This window comes from Macrotis lagotis, chromosome 4 (genome assembly GCF_037893015.1).
Source record: "Macrotis lagotis isolate mMagLag1 chromosome 4, bilby.v1.9.chrom.fasta, whole genome shotgun sequence".
NCBI classification, from domain to species: domain Eukaryota; kingdom Metazoa; phylum Chordata; class Mammalia; order Peramelemorphia; family Peramelidae; genus Macrotis; species Macrotis lagotis.
This window is the reverse complement of record NC_133661.1, coordinates 270,000,836-270,020,688: the sequence shown is the minus strand read 5'-3', so window position 1 is coordinate 270,020,688 and position 19,853 is coordinate 270,000,836. Positions and strand designations below refer to the sequence as shown.

Here is a 19,853-nt window from a genome sequence, read left to right as displayed (position 1 = left end):
CATGCCTACCATAATAATATTCACAAGAAAAAAATGAGGGTTAGTTGGGATTGGAATGGGGGAGGGGGAGATTAGGGAGAGGAGGTACTGTAGAGTAAATAAAAAGATATTTAATAAAAGTACAGATTCCCATTTCCAGGGACTTTTAACCCTTTGAAGATCACAGTCTTCCCTGCAACCACTTCCCACTGGATACCTATATTCCATGATTTTCTATCCCAAATATTTACTTCACTTCTGGCAAATAGGCCCACAGTGTCCCTGGGGGAAGTACTCAGATTAATTAATTTTACCTGCTTGCCTTCTGACAATTTCCACTACAATCTTCCCCAACTAGTAGGACCAAATACTTCCACTGCGGCTAGCAAAACATTCACTCTACCTACAAAAAAAAAAAAAACTTGTGCTCTCCTGACTATGAAAAACCTTCCTAAAAACTCTCTGGAAATTAGTTTATTCATAAGAGGTGCCCTCAAAATAGAGCACATCCAAGAGAAAGTATACAGAAGGGATTTAAAAAAAATACAAAAAAAATTACAGGTGATGAAACTCAAATAACTTTATAATATGCTTTAAAATGCTATTTAAATACATTTCAACTGGGTCAACATTGACATCTCTAGGATATAGCAGTAATTATGTCAAGGGGTTTGGGGCCCTGTAATTAGTAATCAGTAGTGAGGAGAACCATGTTGCTGGAAATCGTGAAGTAATTCAGAAAAGCAACTGGTAGAAGAAGTAAAGGAAGTTGATTTTACTAGATGGTGCTAAAATTGGATGATAAAATGAGAATCAATAGTCCCAACAATCCTATTGGGAAAATGTCATTGAAAAAGTCACAAGCTTAACATCCTAAGGGTATTCAAAATTCTAAATAATTGCTGCTACTAATAACAGAGTGAAGTGGATGCCATAGAATTAGCAGTTAGGGAATACTGATTTATATAGATGACCTAAGGAGAAGAGAACTATCTTTGAATTTAGAAAATTCAAAGATGTTATTACTTAAATTATAAAAAATTCTAAAAAGCTGTAGGTTCATTCTGGCTACAAAATTCTGAAGGTATTGAGGGATCAATTTTCAAAATATCTGAAAGAAGAAAATACCAAATGACTGAAAGAAATCAAAAGATGTTATTTTGGGGGTGAGGCCAAGATGGCAGCATGAAGGCAGAATTTCCTGGGAACTCTGACCCCCCCCCAAACCCCTCAAAACAAAGGATGGCTCTAGCCAAAATTTAGAGGGGCAGAACCCACAGAAAGACTGAGTGATACATTTTCACAGTCCAAGATAACTTAGAAGTTCCACAGGAAAGGTGTGTTTCACCAGGACTGGAAGTTGGAAAAAAGCCCTGGCCACAGCCCAGCCCAGAAGTCACTGACAACGGTTTGAAGGGGTGGTGAGAGAACTCTGCTACATCAGAATGAGTGTGGAGTGAGGAGCACTAGCCTCAGAACCTGCAGTGAGAATCGAGAGAAAGCAGCCTACGCCCCCAGAGATGGTAAGGGAAGTCTGCAGAGATTTCTCTGCTCTTCTTGGGGTAGGACTCTGCTCTTTGCATACACTCAGACCCAGGTTGCAGTCTGGGCTTCCATACTAAGATAGCTGGATCTCTCCTTATAGCCCCAGAGCAGAGGGCAGTGCTGTGGTCATCTACATGTCAAAGCACAGGCTAGAGAGCATAAGACTTTGGAGGAATAAAGGTCCCAGTGGGGTACTCCACCCAAAAACAAACAACCCCAAAGCCTTAGAAGTGCTGTAAATTAGTCTTGGGCTGAGGAAATGAGTAAACAACAGAAAAAGAAGAATATGACCATAGAGAATTCCTTTAGTTCCATGGAAGATCAAAATATATACTCATAGATGATAAAAAAAAATCAAAGCTTCTGTATCCAAAACCTCCAAGAAAAATAGCTCAAAAAAGACTTTGAAAAGCAATTAAGGGAGATGGAGAAAAAATTGGGAGGATAAATGAGAGCCATGAAGAAAAATCATGAAAACCAAATCAAAAACTTGATGAAAGATATCCAAAAAAATACTGAAGAAAATAATATGTTAAAAACCACTTCAGGCCTAATGGAAAAAGCAAAACAAAAGGCAAATGAGGAGAAGAATGCCTTAAAAAGCAGAATTGGCCAGCTAGGAGATAAAAAAGTTCTCTGAAGAAAATAACTCCTTCAAAATGCAAAATGGAACTAAAGGAAGCTGATGACTTTGAAAGAAAGCAGGAAGAAAAACTTCCAGGAATATTATAACCAAATTCCAAAACTCCCAAATCAAAGGGAAAATTCTAAAAGCTGCCAGAAACAAACAATTCAACCTCTGAGGCTCCATAGTCAGAATTACACAGGATCTGGCTGCATCTACATTAAGGGCTCGTAGGGTTTGGAATATGATATTCTGGAAGGAAAAAGATCTTGGTTTACAACTGAGAATCAACTACCCAGCAAAACTGCACATCTTCTTTCAGGGGAAAAGATGGACTTTCAATGAAACAGGGGACTTTCCAACTTTTGTTTTTAGATGACCAGAGGTAAACAGAAAGTTTGATCTCCAAGTACAGGACTCTGGTGAACCGTAGAGGGAGTGCAAGAGAAGGACTAACTATGAGGAACTTGATGATGTTGAACTGTTTGTATTCCTGCATGGGAAGAAGATATTGATAACTCATGAACTTTCTCATTTATAAGAGCTGTTAGAAGGAGCATATATAGACAGGACATAGGAAGGAGCAGAATATAATGGTATGATGTGATAAAAGGATGGAGTCAATGGGTGATGGGGGAAAATACTGAGAAGAAGGAAAAGGAGATGAAGAAGAAGCTGAGAGATTTCACATAAGTCAAAAAAAAGCTTTTTCAATGGAGGGGGGAAGGCAAGGGGGAAATGAGTGCGCCTTCATTCTCATTGGAAATGACATATACACTTAATAGGGTAAGGAAATCTATCTTTCCCTGGAGAAGGATGGGAGGAAAGGGATGGGATGAGGGGGAATGGGGGGAGGGAAGGGAAGAATAGGTGATAGAAGAGAGGGAAGATCAAGGTTAGAAGGTACTCAGATTCAACATACTTTTGGACAGGGCCAGGATGAAAGGAGAGAGAGAATAGAATAAATGAGAGTGGGGAGAAATAGAGTGGAGGTACAGCTAGTAATAGCAACTGTGGAAAAACTATTGAAGCAACTTCTCTGGTGGACTTATGATAAAGAAAGCAACTCACCCTAGAGACAGAGCCATTGGAATCTGAACACAGACTGAAGTACAATTTTTTTTCCTCTTTCTACTCTTGAGGTTTCTCATCTTCTGGGGGGGGGGGTTATGTTTATTCTTATGTTTACTCTTATAACATTCAATTTACATCAATGTATGGCATGGAAACAATGCAGAGACTATTAGACTGCTTTCTGTGGTGGGGGGGAGGGAAGGGGGAAATTGTGGAATTCAGAGCCTTGCAAAAAATGATGGGTACATATTACTATTGTATATAATTGGAAAATAAAGTATTTAAAAATTAAATTAAAAATGTTATTTCTACCTAAAAAAGTTTTTTCATTACTATAAATTTTTATGAGAATAATTTTTAAACATATCTAACATTATTCCTGATGAAACTATGAGAAAAAAAGCAGGTGTGCTTTTACAAACAATATTCTACAGCTGATGATATATATCTTTGCAGTTACACAGTTGACTGAAAAGTAGAGAGAATGACTATATCCCAATGTACTTATTTTTGAATACCATAAAAATATTTGATATGTTAGAACAAAATTTGACTTAAAAGGCTCTCTGAGATCTCCTGACAAACTTAACATGATTATCTGGTTACTAATATTAATTGAGACATAAAATAAAAGCATCTTTGCTTGATTGCCAAAGGTGTTTTTACTATCATGGAAGTCCAACCTTGAGCCCAAATGGGAAAGGAATTCCCTCTGTTTGGAGATAATATTATTTTTATTATACAACTTTCCAGAATACCCCATACCTAAATGAGATCCATAATTTCTAAAATGAGACACTGTCTATATGGAAAACTCTAAGTGGATAAAGAAGACCTGTTGTTCAGACCATGATATGCAGTTAGATACATGATATACAATTCATTGGGTAGATTCATTAGTACATAAATATTGAACACTGCATATAGGAACAATAGTACTGTAGTGAACATCAGCTATGAGTGACTTGACTAATCTGACCAATACAATGATTCAAGACAATTCCAAAGGATTTATGATGAAAAATGCTGTCCACTTCCAGATAAAGATCTGATCGTCTCTGAGTGCAAATTGAAGCCAATTATTTTTTCCCTTTATTTTTCTTGATTTTTTCAACATGGTGAATATGAAATTTTTTTCATGATTTTTCCTTTTCATGATAACTAATATCAATGGGTGGGGGAGGGGATATTTAAAGGAAGAGATAAAGTTGGAGGAAAGAAAATAATTTAAAATAAATAGGATTTTAGCACTAGAGAGAAGAAAAAACAGGAGAGAATAGGATATAGAGAAACAATTAACTATCATAACTGTGACCATGACTGGGATGGATTCATCCATAAAACAGAAGAAATTAGAACATGAGGAAGCAAAATCCAACAATAGCAGAAACACATTTGAAACATAAATATTCACAAAGTATTAAAATAAGGAACTGGAGCAAAATCGATTGAACACAAAAAAGAAGTAGCAATTATGTTTTCTGGCAAAGCCATAGTCAAACTAGCCTTAACTAAAAGAGATAAAGAGTGAAATTACATTTGCTAAAAGGTAACAAACACTGAAATGTTTTCAATATTTAACATATATTGTACCCCAAGGTATAGCTTCTAAAAATACAGAAAAAAATTGAAAGAATTACAAGGAGAAATAAACACTAAAACTAGAATCATGAGAACCCTAATTTAACCTTATCAACCCCAGACAATTGTACCCCCCAAAATAAATAAGTTAAAGTCCTGAGGAGAATTTTATTTTTTGAATAATATTTTAGTTTTCCTAATTACATGTAAAAACATTTTGTAACAGTCATTTAAAAAGTTTTGAGTTCTAAATTCTCTTCTTTCCTTACTCCCTTAGTTATATGTACAATGTTATATATGTACAATGATGCAAAACATATTTCCAAATTTGTCATGTGAAAGAAGACATAGGTTAAGAAAACAAGAATAATAGAGTAAGTGAAAAATAGTGTGCTTTGATCTGCCTTCAGACTCCATCAGTTCTATCTCTGGAGGTGGCTAACATTTTTCATGATTAGACCTATGGAATTGTCTTGGATAACTATATTGTTGAGAATAGCTAAGTCATTCACAATTGTTCATCATACAATATTACTTTTCCTGTGGACAATGTTTTCCTGGGACTGTTCACTTCATTTTGCATCAGTTCATTTATGTCTTTTTCTGAAATTATCCTGTTTGTCATTTTTTTTATAGCACAATAGTATTCCATTACAATCATTAACCACAAATTGGTCAGTCATTGGTAGATATACCCTCCATTTTCAATTCTTTGTCATTACAAAAAGTACTTATATGAATATTTTTGCACAAATATAGATTTTATATATATGTCAAACAATGCTCCAAATAACTACCAATTAGAGAAATGAAAATTAAAGGCCTCTAAGATAATAAATATGTCAGGAATGTAGGGCATTGTTGTTCTTCACAGGGTGTGGAGGGGGGTCCCCTTTGAAATTCATTACAAAGGGGGAATGGCCCCAGTCAATCACAAAACTGGGAGTTTTCCTAATCCCATTCCAAATATGACAAACACAAGAACAGAAGAAACTAGTCCTTAACTGGTCAAGAGTGACCTAGAGATCTTCACCTAATACAAATGAGTTTGAGCAATTAGGTTATTGAATATTATCCTACACACCCCTTGTGACAATTGGGGTCTTCTGATGATGAGGGGGGATCATATTAGGGACATGTCATGGGATGGGCAGACCTCCTAGATTGAAACTCAAACTCTGAGAGACTATGAAAACAAGAGGGTGGGGAAAGAGTTTCTGAAGACTGTAAATTACCTGATGTTCAAATGCTACTTCATGCCTCATGCTAGGTGAGGCACCTGTATCCTATAGGATTCGTGAATAAAATCTATAATATTCTCTCACTCTAGCAGGTTTTTCTTTCATTTATAACAAATATATCTAAAAATCAAGAGCTATTATTATTTGTACTGCAGATAAACTAGAATCCTTTTCATTAAAGTCAGGGATGAAAAGAATATGTCCAATTCCACTATGTCTATTTGCCATAGTACTAGAAATGTTTGCCATAGGTAAAGAAACAAAATTGTCAATTTTTGTAAATGGCATGAAAGTATACTTAACTCTGAAGAATCAACTAAAAATTAATTGAAATAAAAAAATTCACTAACTTTGGAGAATATAAAATAAATACACATAAATTATTAGCACTCTTATAAAATTCTAATAAACTCAGCAGAAAGAGATAGAGAAAATCCATTTAAAATTTCTTGAGGATATTTGGAAGTCTACTTCCAAGCTATACTCAAGAATTATATAAATTTATTTCTAAACAACTGCTTACAGAAATACAGATTTAAATAAATAGAAAAATATAAATTGTTCTTGGGTAGGTTAAGCCAAAGAGGTAAAAATGACAATACCACCTAAATTAATTTACTTAATCAGTGCCATACCAATCAAAGTATTTACAGAATTTAAAAAAAAATTCATTTCTTCATTTGGAGGAAAAAAGATAAAAAATAAAAGAAGCAATTAAAAAAGAAAGGGAGACTAGTAATACTAGAACTTAATACTAAAATCAATGATTATTAAAACACTATAGTACTGGCTATAAAAGAAGAGACTGATCAGTGGAAAATAAAAAAATATACAACATATAGAATAAACTGTTATTTTGGACCCTGGTATTCAATAAACACAAAGACTTCAGCTACTGGGAAAAGGATTCACTATTTCACAAAAACTTTTGGGAAAATTGGACAGCAGTATGGAAAAAATTAGATTCAAACCAATATCTTATGCTTTAAAAAGGTATAAACTTATGTATCAAATGAATACCTAATCTAGATAAAAAGGTCACATAATAAACAAATTAAAGAAATATGTATATATTTTAAAATAGAAAATACCCCAATTTAGAGTAGATTATAGTGAATTGAAATAGCCAAATATCAGAAAAATAAACTAGCTATAAATGAACCTCTCAAGAAAAAAAAACTCTTGGCAAGATGAAGTTTTGAATGGAAATATTTCAGACATTCAACAAAAAATTAATTCCATAGTCATAATGATGCAGGGGAAGATGAAGAGAATTTGAATGTAACAGAAAGAATTTGGGTGGTGATGTAAATTAACTTGAATTATGATTGTAACATAAACAATTGTAATCTTAAAAGCTGCTTGGGGTGGAGACCCAATTCTTAAGGGACCATTGATTCATTGTTTAATGTAAAATTTGTAATCTCCTTGGGCTTTACCCTCTACCTAATTCTGGGTCCATTATAGGGGAAGGGAGTTCACCTTTTGCTCCCTGGATTAGAAGCAAGACATAAAAACCTGGGTTGGACCCTGGTTGACCCAGCCAAGGCTGCTTGGCTGCTCTTCCCCCCCCCCCACAATGTCTCATAACCTTTTTAATACATTTTTGTTTTATTACCATCTATGATTTTCGGAGTCTGAATAATGATTCCTCATAGGCAGAACTGAACCCAAGTACCCAGCTGCTACAATAAAATTTATTGCAAAAATAATGAAGAAGGGAATTCCATCAAATTAGTTCTGTGAGACAAATGTGGTTCTAATACCTAAAAAACAAGTGGAGATAAATTAAACTATAGACCAATAAATCTCAATGCAAAAACATATTAAATGAAATATTAGCAAAGCAGTAAGAGGAGCATTAAAAATATTTTTCTCTAAGATTAGGTTATATTTATATCAGGAATACAAGTTTAATTCAAATTAACCAAACTATAAAGAAAATATGTCTTAATAAGAAAAAATTCATATCATATTAGGAAAAAATTTTTGAGAAAATAGAGCACTTAAAAAAAAACTTTTTTAAAAGCATAGAAATAGGAATATTAATGTGTAAGACTCTGAGTTTTAAAACCTATGAACTTTAGCCTGAATGCCTGTAAGATCCTGAGTGTTGAAACCTGTGAACTTTTGCCTGAATGCCTGTAAGACCCTGAATGTTGAAACCTATGAACTTTTGCTTAAATTCTGATACTAAGTCTCTGCTTGGTGAGATTGCTGAGTTTCTGCCAGATCAGCTTCTCAAGATTCTGCCTGGTCAGCCCTCGTACCATGCAGCAGGGGGGCTTCTCCGAGGACCTGCATCCAATAAGAAAACGCTGTACCATCTCAAGACAATCTGCAGGTAGATGCTTGAAATTCCCATACCAAACCATATATAAGGTCTCTCCTCACTTTACTCAGGGTTCCAGGATCCTAGGACGGAACCCTAGCTCGAGCTAGTTTAATAAACCCTTGATATTGCATCTCCATCATGTCGAGTGCCTCTGTTCCATAATTGGGGACTTTTCTTGGACCTTAACAAATGGAGTGCTGGAAGAATTGTGAGCTGATGCAATCATTCCAGACAACAATTTGGAACTATGCCCAAAGGACAATAGTACTGGGTATATAACCTTTGATCCAACAATACTACTACTACTATATCCCAAAGAAATCATTAAAAAGGGAGAGAAACCTACATGTACAAAAATATTTGTAGCAGCTCTTTTTGTAGGTATAAAGAATTGGAAATTAAGGGGATACCAATCAATCTGGGAAAAACTGAACATGTTCACTTATGTTACAGCATATGAATGTTGAGGAGGACTATTGTTTTGTAAGAAATCAAGAGTATGGGGGATGGGGGAGGGAAGATTAGGGGGAAAAATTGTAAAACTCAAAATAAATAAAATCTTTATAATAATAATAAAAAAAATCACGAGTAGCCAGACTTCAGAAGGCATGAAAAGACTTGCATGACTGCATAAGCTGATGCTGAGTTAAGGGAACAGAACCAGGAGAACATGTACACATTAACAGCAACATTGTGAGATAATCAACGAGAATGAATTCAGTTCCTCTCAGTAGTTCAGTGATCAAGGGTGATCTGGAGAGACCCATTATGGAAAATGCCATCTATAACCAGAGAAAGAACTGTAAAATCTCAATGCATACTATGCATAACATACTATGTTAACTTTTTAAAACTTATTTTGTCTCTTTTTCTCTCATGGTTTTTTCCTGACTTAGATCTAATCCTTCTTTCATAACATGACTGTACATATACTACTTATATTGGTTTCCTACCATAGGGAGGGTGGTAGGAAAATGGGAAACTCAAAAACTTGCAAAAGTATTAATGTTGAAAACTACTTTTTAATATCTTTAAAAAAAGACATGGAGACAAATGTATCCTTTCTAATCATGGTAAAAAGACTCAATCTAAAAACAAGAGTTGGCAAGCTGGCAGCATTATCACTTTTTATAGTTCTAGAAGAAAAAGACTTAAGAAATAAACACAGGCAAAGAGGAAATAAAATTATCAATGATATACTTGGAGAACCTTAGGGATTCAACTTAAAATTAAATGAAACAAGTAATTACTTATATCCTTTTCTGGAAATAAATCCATGAAAATCATCTACTTTTCTGTATACTACTAAGAAAACCCAGCAAGGGGAGATGAAAAAAGTCTGGAATACACATAACTCAACTTTAATGTTACTTAGCATATGCAAGAGGCTAGAATGCCTACTTAAGTAAATCTGATCTGCTAAGTAGTTAGGAGAAACCTTTTTAACTTGCTAAGTAGTCAGATTTGTGGGTGCCTTCAAAAACATTTATAAACAAAACTTAGCCTTTAGGTTTTTGGTCACTCTCTTGGTTTGACTATTTTGCAGATGGCCTTGGGCAAAAGACAATGTAGTAAAAAGAAAAGCCTGGGACCTTCTCCTGTGACTTACGTGTGGTCTTGGTTCATGACCTCTGTTTTTGTTCTTTTCCTTTTAGGCAAAGGATTGGAGACTGATCTTTTGAAATAGGGAAAAATCTCAATATGTTGGTTTGTGGGACAAATGCCACTTAAATAAATTTCGGAGATCTCTCAAGGTATGAAGAGAAGGCTTTGTTCATTTCTCGAGAAATAGGCCACAATCAATTAGAGAGATTGAGGCCAAAAGCAAAAGGCCCAAGAATCACATTTATCCTAACTTGATTCCCCCCCCCCCAACTGACCCACCCTCGTTAATGAAGAATGTGGTTTTACAATCTAAACACAAAACTACCCTAGGGAAAGGGGCATAGAATTCAAAGAAAACAAATTAATCTAGGGAAAAGAGCATAAAATCAAACAGAAACCAGATTATCTCTTTAGTCCCAGGAATTGAATGATTCTCCAGACATCAACAGATAAGATGAAGTCAGCTGACTCTTCAATAATATCCCAGAAGTTTTCTTTGTCAAGGGAGGAGGGGCACAGTTAACCAAATTCAATCTATAATATTTTACTGAAGAAATCTCAAAACTTTATCCCACACAATCCCTCCTCTTTTATTTTGATGAGTTTTCTTCACATTTCTGAGTTGGCCCTTAAGTCTAAATAAAAACTCCTGATCACCTCCTTACTTCCCAGGGACCCTTTTAGATAAGCCCTATAATCATCATGATAATAGGCACATTTCCAAAGTTGCTGTACATCCTTCTACTGCAAGTTTTTATACCAAAGTTTTTAGAAAGGTCTTCCTGGCTCCAAAATTAATCAAACTAAATTCATCATTTTGTGTCATTGGATTAATCCCAAGAATAGCTAATATACCTAGTGATGCTCCTTAAATTAGTTTTATTGCAAATGGCCATTTCTGCACTTTCCTTGCAAGTCCATACTAACTCACAATCAGTTTCCCTTAATAAACTCCCCAGTTTGCACATCTTTACGAAGGATCCAGGTACCATCATTAATTTCACATGAGTCTGAGGCCACCTATCTCTAAGTTGTACAATCCAGAATATATGCACCCTACTTCTGGACATATTCAGACATATTCTACTCCCCAGGTAAATATCCTGGCCAGTCAGTTATAAACAATAGTCACTCTGAACTGACTCAGTCATATGCCACTGGTGTTTCTCTCCTCTGGATCAGAATCCTGTGCCACAGTGCACCTCTGATCATAAGACTGAGAATCTAAGTCAGACCCAGGGTAGTTCCACCCATTAATCTCTCTTTCTCTCTCAATGGAGAACATTTTCACCCTGCCTCCCCTCTTCCTTTCCATAAGGAGAAGGGCATAAGTAGGGGTGTCATCCTTACAGAGCCATGGAGAAGTTACAGATAAACAATGTACACATAGCTGAGAGATGGTAGAGATGGCATGGATTCAGTGTCTCTCCTCTCCTTTCTTCTCCTTCTCTTTTCTTCTCCCTTGGAGGCATCCAATGTCCTTCAGCATCCTCTGATCTGTTACAAAAAGTCTTCTCCAGCTCTGGTGACTATTTGTCTTCTGGTAAATAAACTGCTTAACATCTTAATTCAGTTCAAAACACATGTCTTCCATCACAAAACAATGAGATTCTGGAGCTTATTACAATTTACATTTTGCCTTACTGCCATATTGACACACATACTTCACTTTGAACACTTTTAACTTCCATTAGTATTTTACTACATAAACAAACTCACAAGCTTGTAACACATACATTCAACAGTCATCTTTGTTCTAAGAGTACCCAACATTTGGTTTGAAATAAAACAATTTTAACCTTTGTTCCCATTACAATGATTCTAACATCCTTAACCAATATGATTTTTTCCCCCAAATATTCCCATATTTTCCTTTTCCTGGTGTACTTATCTAACTCACATTCCTTTCCTTAAACTAGAATTTGAAATGGTAATTATCCTAAGAATTTCCCATTCTTCTCCTTACCTAAATATCCCCTCTAACACAAATACTAAGGAAACTTAATTCCTATCTTAGTATGTGGCTTAGTAGGTGTCAGCGCCAGACACCTAACCTATCTCTGGCTATTAGATCCAATTCACCAAAACCGTTTTTAGTTTGCTTTGTAACTAACTATAAAGATCCAGGACATTAAAGGAAAATTCCTTTACAGATATAAGTACTGAATGTCAGTGTCCAGGCAGGTCATGTGGGTAAGTCAAATGTCTTAGGTCAGATTTATTCTTCCAGGTGAGATATTATCCAAATGTCATTTTGGGGAAATCAAGTCAAAGGGGTCCAACCTCAGCCATACTGAGAAGCCGCCCCTTTGGCTGCCAAACCCTGTCACCTGACATCCTTGACCTATTAGCTTCCTTGGCTCCAAGAACATTACATTTTACCCAGTAGCATTTCTTTTTGTTGACCATCCTGGTATCTGACCTAAGAAAAAATCAGTTAAAAATCTTGTGATCTAAAATAGTTGTTTTACCTAGTTAGAACTTCCAGTGAATACAATTCACTCAATTCCAATTATAATCTTAATAGAGTCCCAGTTAATGAAACCCATACCTAAAGATCTGAGTATCCTTCCTGGGTCTTTGCCTAAAACCAGGTATTCTAACTATGACTGGCCCTAAAGGTCTGTCTCCTACCTCTAACTGGAGATATCCCTTTATCTGAAATCATATCTACTCTATCTGTATATAAAGATGGCATATCAGATTCCCCTTGGCTAGAGAAACCTCCTTCTAGTCTGTTGTATCACAACAAATAAATGCCTCCTTTGTCCAGGAGATTACATAGAGAAATATCAAATTATCTTGTATTTATCTTTCCTATATTAAATAGTGCTTTTACTCCAAAGCAAACAACCACTGCTTTGGAATATACATAAGATCTAAAATATTCCCAATTCATATACATATATATGTATATATACATATATATGTATATATAGTTAGAAACTTCTATACATACACTTGTTTACCCACTAGCCATCCTCAGCATACAAATGGTTATTTTTGTTTTAGCAAGGCAATTGGGGATAAGTGACTTGCCCAAGGTCACACAGGTAGACAATCACTAAGTATCTGAGGCCTGACCTGAACGCAGGTCTCCTGACTCCAGGGCCAGCGCTCTAACTACTGCGTCACCTAGCCGCCCCCTAACATACAAATTACTTTTCACAATTCTTTAAAATCATTAAAACATCTTAGGTAGCTTTAAATTTCCAACATACGTTATTAATTTCATTATAACAGAGGAGCAATAAGAGTAACACACAAATTACTGGATTTCTTTTAGAGCAATCCTTCCATTATTATATTATTCATGAACCCACAGATCTATTCCAGAAAGGGTCATACTTTTTCATATTTTCCTTATTGCCCTTCAAAGCAATCACATTAATCCCAGGCTTTAAAAATACAGTATTTAAATAACATATTCACAACAGATAGCTCAATATTGCAAATATAATCTCCTCGGTTACAAAAGAATCACATAACTGATAAAAACATCTTATTCATCAATAAGTTACCTTACAATATATTAGGCCCATCTTTGCAATTTGTTCAGAGCCCCCATCAGCTGTCTGTAGTAAGAGAGAAGTCCACGTTCTTGACTTCTTTAAAATTAAACATACATTGTTAATATACATTAAGCATTAAGATTCTTACTTAAACATGTCATTTCCTTTAGAACAAGAGCAGAATGAATATCCCATGTTCTTTACACTTTTGTCTCTTTACCCAAACTCTCAGAATCCAATCTCATACATGATACATTTAAAACCAACTCAACTAACCAACTCAACAACTCAACTAACTTTCCAACAGTTTAGTTTGATAAAAACGTTACAGTACCTTATACAGAGAATCCAGCACTCACATTCCAAAAGCTCTATCCAAAATAAAACTACAATTGTTAGCATTATTCAACATTAAAACCAATTAAAAGTATTTTTTCCCAAAAGAAATCAGTAAACATCCCTGATAATCTAGGTATTTCTCCTCTTAGTTAACCCAGTACCACTTTTCTTAATCCAAAGGTGTTACAATAGAGTTATTTATTTATTTATTTAAATTTATTTTTTATTCTCATTTTGTACAATTTTTTTACATTAATAAAATATTCTTGTTTACAAGTAAACAAAATACCCCCCCCCCGTGAATATAGATAAACTTGCTTGGGCGAAAAAAGTAAAGGGGAGAGAAAAACATTAAAATTAAAAAAAATAATAGTAATAATTGTAGGTATGGCCAGGTGGCGCAATGGATGAAGCACCAGCCCTGGAGCCACGAGCACCCGAGCCCATATCCAGCCTTGTAAAGCCAACAATCACCCAGCCGTGTGACATGCAAGCCACCCGATCCCCACTGCCCTGCAAAAACCAAAAAAAAGAAAAAAAAGACCCAAAATAAAATAAAATAGTAATAATATTGGGGGGGCTGGGCGGCAGACAGAGCATTGGCCCTTGAGCCAGGAGGATCTGGGTCCAAATCCAGCCCCAGACACCCAAAGATCCCCCTGCTATGTGGCCCCAGGCAGGCCACCCAACCCCACTTGCCCTGCACCCTCCCCCAAATAATGATAACAAAAAATGTGCTTCAGTCTTTGTTCCAACACCAACAACTCTGTCACAGGTAGATCACATTCTTTATGATAAGTCCATCACAAAAGTTACTTCCATATTTTTCCAACATTGTCATTGCTGATCGCAACTCCCTCCTTTCTTATTTCTCCACTACCATGTACTATATTTTCTCTATACTTTCACTGTGACTCTGCTGTAGGGTTGCTGAGTGGCGCAGCAGACAGATCCCTGGTCCCGGGGCCAAGAAACCCTGAGCCCCCCTACCACCCCTTAGGCCCAGCATCCACCTGGCCCTATGGTCCTGGACAGGCCTTCCAATCCCAGCCCCTTGCAAGAAGTAAAAAAGAAAATGTGTTATATCTGACCACTCTCCACCCATGGTCCATCCTCTCCTCCTTTATTCACATCCCCACCCCTTCCCCCTGTCCCCCCTCCTTCTTACTCCAGATGCCTATACCCCATTGAGTATATTTGCTGTTTCCTCTCCTAGCCATCTCTGATGAGAGCAAAGGTTCCCTCATTCCCCCTTGCCTCCCCCCTTCCATATCATTGCAATAGCTCATTGTAATAAAAAAAATCTTATTATGTGAAATATCTTGGCCTATTCCCCCTCTCTTTTTTCTTTCTCCCATTCCATTTTCCTTTTTTTATTGACTCCATTTTTACACCATATTTTATCTTCGAATTCAGCTTTCTCCTGTGCTCCAACTGTAAAAGCTCCCTCTACCTGCTCTATTAACTGAGAAGGTTCATATGAGTATTATCAGTGTCATTTTTCTATGCAGGAATACATGCAGTTCATCCTCATTAAGTCCCTCATATTTCCCCCCCTCTCCTCCAATCTCCATGCTTTGCCTGAGTCCTGTATCTGAAGATCAAACCTTCTGTTCAGCTCTGGACATTCCAAAAGGAACATTTGAAATTCCCCTGGTTCATTGAAAGTCCATCTTTTTTCCCTGAAAGAGGACATTCAGCCTTGCTGGGTAGTTCATTCTTGGCTGCATTCTAAGCTCTTTTGCCTTCTGGTATATTGTATTCCAAGCCCTACGAGCTTCCAATGTAGTTGCTGCTAAGTCCTGTGTGATCCTGACTGCAGCTCCATGATATTTGAACTGTGTCCTTCTGGCTGCTTGTAATATTTTCTCTTTGACTTGGGAGTTCTGGAACTTGGCTATAATATTCCTAGGGGTTGGTTTTTTGGGATCTCTTTCTGGGGGGGGGGGGGTCGGTGGATTCTCTTCATTTCTATTTTGCCCTCTGCTTCTAGAATATCAGGGCAATTTTCCTGTAGTAATTCTTTGAAAATGATGTCAAGGCTCTTCTCCTGATCATGACTTTCAGGTATTCCAATAATTTTTAAATCATCTTTCCTAAGTCTGTTTTCCATATCAGTTGTTTTTTCAATGAGCTATTTCACATTTTCTTCTAATTTTTCATTTTTTTGGTTTTGAAGTATTGATTCCTGATTTCTGGTAAATTCATCAATCTCTCTGAATTCTATTCTTTGTCTGAAGGATTTGTTCTCCTCAGAGAGTTTTCTTTTCTCCTTTTCCATTTGGCCAATTTTGCTTTTTAAAGCATTCTTCTCAATAACTTTTTGAACTGTTTTATCTATTTGACCTAAGCTGGTTTTTAGCATGCTATTTTCTTCAGCATTTTTTTTGGATTTCCTTGACTAAGCTGATGACTTCATTTTCATGTTTTTCCTGCATCTCTCTCCCTTCTTTTCCCAGTTTTTCTTCCAACTCCCTCATTTGATTTTCAAAGTCTTTTTTGAGCTCTGTCATAGCCTGAGCCCAATTTCTGTTTTTCTTGGGAGTCTTTAGATGCAGGAGCTTGTGCTTCCTCATCTTCAGACTGAGTATTTTGATCCTTCTTGGGGCTCATTTGCAAAATATTTCTCAATAGTCTTCCTTCCTGCTTGCTCATTTTCCCAGCCTGGGCCTGGTTTGGGGTGCTTCCTGAGGTTTTGGGACACTCCCACAAGGGTCTCAGTGTGTGAGGCTCTGTCCTCCCTCCTGGTCTGTGAATGACCATAAGTGCCCCCCTCTGTCATGGGGCTGAGGTGGGGGGGGCACTGCTGTTCTATGGGGGGGCCTAGACTGTGATCAGGAGCTGAATGTGGTCAGAGCCCCAGAGTCCTGTTCCAGGGGCAGAGGACAGAGCTCTGCAGTCTCTCTTCACTCCCCTCCCTCAGCTCAATGGGCTCATGCCCTGGGGGCTCCTGCTTACTGGCTCTGCCTGTTTCTGTTTCCTGGATCAGGGCTGGGGAAAGACCAAGCAGCTCCGTGTGTGCCCTGAGGGCTGGGCTCCACGTGCTGGCTCTGGCAGAGGTCCCCCCCTGTTCCCCCACTTTGTGCCCGGTGCTCCCCAGGGTGCAGCTCAGGAGACTCCCCCGCTGCTGTGTGCCTCGGCTCCCAGCGCCCTGGGGCTGCCTCCAGGAGGCTGAAGTTCTTTCGCTCTGGAGGGCCACACCTCTGGTGGGCCACCCCTCTGGCGGGCTGCCCCTCCGACCCCCGGGGAGCAGAGCCTTTCTGCTCTTTTCCAGGTTACCTTGAGTAGGAGAACTGCCTCACTGGGTCCCTTTGTGGGTTCTGTCTGTCGAAAGTTTAGTTAGAGTCCTTAGCTGATGGGTTTTATCAGAGAGCTCCTAAGACTCGATCCCTTCTTGTGGCCATCTTGGCTCCGCCCCTCTACAATAGAGTTTTAAAATCCCAAACTCCTTGCAAAAGTCACAATAGTGTTAAAACAGTTTTATCCCAAACTAATTTAACAATCTAGGTCATTTAATTCCTCTCATTATGTACAAATTTTGTCAGAAGGTCACAACACTAGTATCCCTCTTTTAAAACCCTCAGAGTGCTTTCCAAAACTCTAGTTCACAAACTTTAAAAATATTTCAAGTTATCACTCAGGCCACATGGCCAACAGATATTCTTTAAATGTGATTTCCTTTCAATAAAGGAGTCTCCTAACCCCTGGATCTTAGATATTTTTTTCCAATCACATATCCCAGCTATGGAGGGATCTCTTTCCCTTTAAGGTTTCTCTCCTGTCTATCCCCCCCCACCCCACAGGCTGTAGGCTCTCAGGTGGACTCGGTCTAAGGTTCAAGTCTTAACAAAATGGTGGATGTGATTGAGACCACCAATGTGTCCAACCCACCACCCCTTCCCCCAACCCAGGGAGAAAGCATGGAATCTTTCCCAGACACTGGTAAAGATAAAAAAACTTACCTCCTAAAACTTCTCAATCTTCCCCTTAAGGTTCTTTCTTCTCTTAAACTCTTCTAAACTCTCCCCAAACCACAGCTTTATTCTTTAATAAACCCCCTCCCTTCCCTTAAATCTGCACAGGGAGGGGCTGATTTCCACGTTGTGGGGGGGGGGGCTCTTCACAACCACTTTCTTCTCCTCTTAGAATGATTTGTAAGCCACTTTACAAAGTTCCCAAAATCCACCTTTGGTACATAAAGTCAAACCTGCTCAAACCTTTTGTCTATATGCTTCAACCCATTTCCATACTTCTTTTCATTAGCTCCTCTTGACTTTAATTCATACTGTTCTGAACTAGAATCACATAGCTTATCCTGCTATATAAACCACAGATATGATTCCATCCCCAGCTTTTAATAGTTAGCATTTCTTGATTATTACTGCTAAAACCCTGGAAAAGGCAAACAGTCATCCAAAAATCCCTTAGCTTAATCAGAATATTCCCTGCCCCCCCCCTTCTTCAAATAGAGTAAAGCTGAATAACTTTTATAGAGGGACAATCCTTTCTGGGGGGGTGGGGTTGATCTTCCATTCTTAAATCCTTACATGTCCCATAATTTTCTGTAATAACCAACATTACCAGAATTTAAACTGATAAACTCCCGAAGCTTTGTTACCATATCATTTTGGGAAAAGATTAACTATTTAGTTTCCCCTATACTGACATATCTTGGTAACCACATTATATACTTTAGGATTAACCTGCCTCTCTAACAACCTCTTTTTTTTCCAAATTAAAATAGCATTTCTTTCTATGATAACATTCACTATATCTTTCATGTTTCTTTTTATTTCAAAATAAGGTCCCTTTGAACATTTATTTTACTAATTCTTCTCGAAGTAATTTTCTCTCTCTTAGTCCTTTTTCTAAGAATGGGGGAAAACATTCTAGCACCACAGAATCATGGAGAACTGGGAAGAGAAGGGAACATAAACAGGGAAGGGGGTGCTTCTCATAATGGTACAATAACAGGGTGAGTAGTTTGGCCTCCATAATCCATTCCTTTTTAATCAAAAAAAATCCCTCTTTAAGTGCTCAAGAGACAACCTAGGAGTGAGGAGAGAGGTATCATATTACCTATGGTAACACAGGCAGAAAGCAGGCTCAAGGGAAGAGCCAGAGAGTTTGATAAATACTGCCTAAAAATCCAAAACAAAATGAGGCTACCAAAGGAACTCTTTAGGGGAACTTGCAAACTCCTCCTTTCCCTGTTTAACAAATCACACAAGTAAATAGACACTCTAAACACATAAAGACAGACAAGGCACAAACACAGATCACACAAAATGCAACAGAATTTTCCAAAGTGCATTTCAAAACACAGGCCAATGGCAAATTCCTGAGGTCTCAGGAATGCAGAGAGGGCTCTCCCTCCCAAAGGCAGACCAAATTCATTACAATACTTAATCATTTTCTTCTTACTTTTCCTTTATTTTAGTCTTATTTACCTGATTTGACATGGGAGAAGGCTTAGGACAGGGTCCTTGCCATTTTAAATATTGACAAAGACCTCTCAGGATCAAGTGCCCTTAGATCCAAGTCCCTTACGCCCAAACCAAAAGGGGTCACCTCCAACCCTCAGTCACCCAAATGGACCCTCCAGGAATCTAGTGCCCTCAGATTCCAAGGTCCAGGCTTACCTTCTTCTGGGTCTCTGTGCATAGAGGTTTAAAGACTGTTCTTTGTCCTCACTGACATCAGTTTCTTGCCTTGGATTTGCTGTTCTCTTCCTACCGAGTCTTTCTGCTTTGGGTCATTTGCACAGAAGGGAAACCAAGGCTTCCCAGAAAATGACAAACTACCAGAATTTGAGGCAGCAACGCTGTTTTGCCAAGTTCTGAGAAGCCGAGGTCCCCAATGGGCATGCTATCCCGGTGATGAGCCCCCAAACTGTGTGGGACAAATGCCACTTAAATAAATTTCAGAGATCTAGCAAGGTATGCAGAGAAGGCTTTGTTTGTTTCTCAAGAACCAGGCCACAATCAATTAGAGAGAATGAGGTGAAAAGCAAAAGG

At 37.6% G+C, this 19,853-nt stretch overlaps 1 protein-coding gene across 1 annotated transcript in view; it reads right to left on the bottom strand.

Annotated features, from left to right (window-relative positions):
• Nucleotides 1-19,853, bottom strand: part of ATL1 (atlastin GTPase 1) — a 110,910-nt gene that overhangs the window by 82,959 nt on the left and 8,098 nt on the right. The gene's annotated exons all lie outside the window — the stretch shown is intronic.